Source organism: Mustela nigripes, chromosome 3, assembly GCF_022355385.1.
Source record: "Mustela nigripes isolate SB6536 chromosome 3, MUSNIG.SB6536, whole genome shotgun sequence".
NCBI lineage: Eukaryota > Metazoa > Chordata > Mammalia > Carnivora > Mustelidae > Mustela > Mustela nigripes.
In genome coordinates this window covers 151546756-151551043 of record NC_081559.1, presented here as the reverse complement: position 1 = coordinate 151551043, position 4288 = coordinate 151546756, and positions in this window count along the sequence as shown.

Genomic DNA, 4288 nt, shown 5'->3' with positions numbered 1-4288 from the left:
ACAGAATTTTTCCCAAGTGTAATCCTTTGTTTTCATTTCTAGATACACCATTGTTTTTCTTTCCTATAAGTGCTTTAGTGTGACTAATTGTAAATATCTCTAATGAATACTTCTAGCTTAAGAAATTCTTAGGATGTGTCTGGTGACTTCCACTCATAGTAAGTTGTTTACTCTTATATATTTGTAACTTGGATTTGAGCACAACTTCAGTTTTTGTTTTTGGTTTTTGAAGTTCAAATGCAAATTGATTTGGGAGAAAAACTCTCCAGAAGGGCTTGGGTACTAAAACCTGCTGGTGTTTCACCTAAATTTCCCCTTTTTTACAATTAATGCATATCCATCTCCTAATTTCTGTGTGCTTTGCCTCTTATGGTTCATATCTGTATGCTCCTTTGGATGGCACCCTTTGGGTTAACAGAGCTATTTTATTTATGTTTTCATGGACTGAGAGTCAAAGTGTCTATGTCCCCAACTAGGTGGATTGTAGCCTATGACTGACCGGTGCAGAAGTAGAAAAGCTCTGCTCACTTGCTTGGAGGCATCACCAATTCAAAAGCATAATTTATACCCTCAAGTGTTCCAGAATTCATTGTTTATGTACGACACTCAGTGTTCCATGCAATACGTGCCCTTCATTATACGCACCACCAGGCTCACCCAACCTCCCACCCCCACCCCTCCAAAACCCTCAGATTGTTTTTCAGAGTCCATAGTCTCTCATGGTTTGTCTCCCCCTCCGATTTCTCCAAACTCCTTTCTCTTCTCTACTTTCAACAAGAATACAGGTCTTCTAGGACATTGAGTGCATATGGGAGTTCATCACTTTTGACCCTCATCTTGCCCTGACCCAACCCAAACCCTCTCTCCTGTTTCTGTGAAGTCAGTAAACTCAAACTTTGAAATTACTGACTTTATTACTAAATTAGGTAGATTATTTTGAATTATCATAACCTAAGCTTGTGATATATGTGTGTCTCTGTGTGTATACATTTAAAAAAAATAACTGGGTGTTCAGCTTGACCTGTTGAGGGTGAAAGTGGCACATACTATAGAAACTACTAGATAACACATGAATTAGCCATATGGCACAATGTTTTGGGAGACAGTGAAAGTGCACTACAACAAAGGATACTGTGATCAAATAAACGTAGGGAATTCAGTTGCTTTACTATAGGATTTTTCTCTCTCATTCTTGAATTGTGTGTTCCATCTACTAGCTTTTGGTACTGAAATGTGATGATTACACCTCCCTATGGCTGTGCCCTCATATACTATTATTTACTGCTATTTCTATTTTCTTGGCAAGACATCCCCCTTCTGATAATGTACTTGGTTGCATTCCTGTTCCTACTTTAGGAACTGTCCCTTCTCTCTCCTAAATTACTGATTCTCCTCACTATACAGGATTATTCCTATCACCATAAGAACATTATTTCTCCCTTCAGAAAGAAAAAAACCTTTCTCCTTTCTACCTAATTCCTCCAACTATTGACCCTTTTCTCTTTTTATGCCAGATATTTCCCTATACTCTGCCCATTTTTCTGTTCCCTTAACCAGACTTTACCACTCATACTAAGCGTTTACCAAATCTATGATCATTGCTAAATCTAATGATCAGTTTTCAGTTCTTACTATACTTCATATATTTAACTACTTTGTTTTTCCTCAAGCATTTTCTTTCTGTTGATCACAGAATTAACAGAATCCTCTTTGTTCTTTCTTTCCTACTTGTCTGATCATTTTTACTTACTTTTGCTTGTTCAATCTTCTTACCACCTCATATCTTCTAAAACATGGAGACTCCAGGGCTCTTTTGAATTTCTATTCTTTGTTTCATGTCCCCTTTGGTTTCCTCTAACTTTTGACTGTAAAATACCGTCTATATACTAACGAATCCCAACTTCATCTCTCTCTTCTACTCCAGATTGATATGGATGCCTGCCTACTCACATTCCCTGTTAGACTTCTATTACGTATCTCAAGTTAATGTGAAAAATAAGAACATATTCTTGTTCATATCAAACAGCTCCTTCCGCAGTCCACTCTGTTTCAGTAAATGAAAACTATCCCTCCAGTTACTGAAAAGAAGTACATTATTTATCTTTGACTATTTTTCACATCCTCCTTGAATACATCACCAAATTCTAGTGGCTTTACTTTTAAAAATAAAGCACTTCTCAGCACCTGAGCAGCTATGTGGTCCAAGCCACCATAATCTTTTGCCTAGATTAGTGCAGGTGCCACCTAACTTGCCTCTCTGCTTCTGCCCTTTGTCCCTCATTAGCTTGTTCTCTAGCTGGAGTGAGCCTGTCAAAATGAGTCAAGTTCTATTGCTCCTTTGCTTAAAATTGGTCAAGGGCCTTCTGCTTTCACTCAGATTAAACTCCAAATTTGTTGCCATAACCAAGTAAGCTCTATAGGTGCTGGATTCCATTACCAATCTGATCTTACCTCCTTCATTCTCCCCAACCATTCTAATTCAGGGATATTAACCTTCTCTCTGCTTCTTCAAAATATCAATCCTGTTTGCACCTCAGGGCCTTTGCATTGGTTTTCTGGCCAAATGTTCTTACTCTATTTTATTATTTTTTTGATGCAGTTGTAAATGGGGTTGTTTCCTTAATTTCTTTTTTGATAGTTTATTATTAGTATACAGAAACAGAACAGATATTTGTGTGTTAATTTTTGTATCCTACAATTTTGCTTAATTTATTTGTTCTAACAGGTATTTGGTGGGTTCTTAGGGATATGGAGATATATACATAGATAGATAGATAGATATAATTTGCAAATAGGGATATATATATATAAAATTTGCAAATAAGGATATTATATATGTATAGTGGTTTTATATATATATATATATATATATATATATATATATATATATATATAAAATATTTGGAAATAGTGACAGTTTTACTTCTTCCTTTCCAATTTGGACACTTTTTTTGTAATAGAATTCATTTTTTAAAAATTTTATGGTGTTCAGTTAGCTACAGTATAGTACATAATTTGTTTTTGATGTAGTGTTCAATGATTCATTAGTTAATATAACAACACCCACTGCTCACGACAGCACATGCCCTCCTCAATACCCACCATCCTATTACCCCCCCATCCTCCCCTCTGAAGCTCCCAGATGGTTTTTCCAGGGTTCATAGTCTCTCATGATTCATTGCCTCTCTGATTTCTGCCCCATTGCATTTCCCTCCCTTCCCCTATAGCAACAATGTTCACAACAGCCCAACTGTGGAAGAAGCTGAGATGCCCTTCAACAGATGAATAGATAAAGAAGATGTGGTACATATACACAGTGGAATATTACTCAGCCATCAGAAATGATGAATACCCACCATTTGCATTAACATGGATGGAACTGGAGGGGATTATGTTAAATGAAGTAAGCCAGGCAGAAAAAGACAATTACCATATGGTTTCACCAATTTGGACATTTAAAAAATTTTTTCTGGCCTAATTGCTCTGGCTCAGACCTTCAACACTATGTTGGAAAAAAGTAGCAATAGTGGCATCCTGGTCTTTTTTCTAATCTTAGAGAAAACTAGCAAAAATGTTGCCCATCACTGCACATCAATATAAAAAAGCTTATTTAACTTATCAAAACCTATTGATTGCCAAAAGTATGCCTTTATGTTAATTTCATTCATATTTATTGAGCTAAATCCATAGAATTTATTTTTATGTTAATTTATGGTCTTCATATATATTTTTAATTTTGTGATATCTTTTTCTTTTTTTCCACAGATTTAAGGTATTATTCATCAATGACATTTTTTGTCACTTTATACTTTTTCTGGTTATTTAAAAAATGAAAAATTAAAATGCAGAAACTGTTGGATTATTTATTTTAGATATTTCTTCCTTTTATGTTGGACTGCAAATTGAGTTTTCTCTTGCTTAGGCCTTTTCACAGCTAGGACTAAGAATATAAACATTTATGACTATAGAAGGAAGACAACTTTAATGTGTAGCTTCTTGAAGGGGGGAAAAAAAGAAAAATTTTGATCCCATGTGCCCATCTCAAGACATTCTGATTGCAGATCTGAGGTTCTAGATTCCAGATTTTCCAGTGCTAATGTAAACAATTGGCACACACACTTTAAAATGAATGTAATTATTCCTCTTTGATGGTCACCACCATTGCTTTCTATTCCTCTTTCTTTGTATGAATTTATTGAAAAGAAAAATTATAATGACTATTTTCAGTTTAAAGTTCCATAAAAATGAACTATTGGGATTTCATCAAGATCAAAAGCTTTTGCACAGC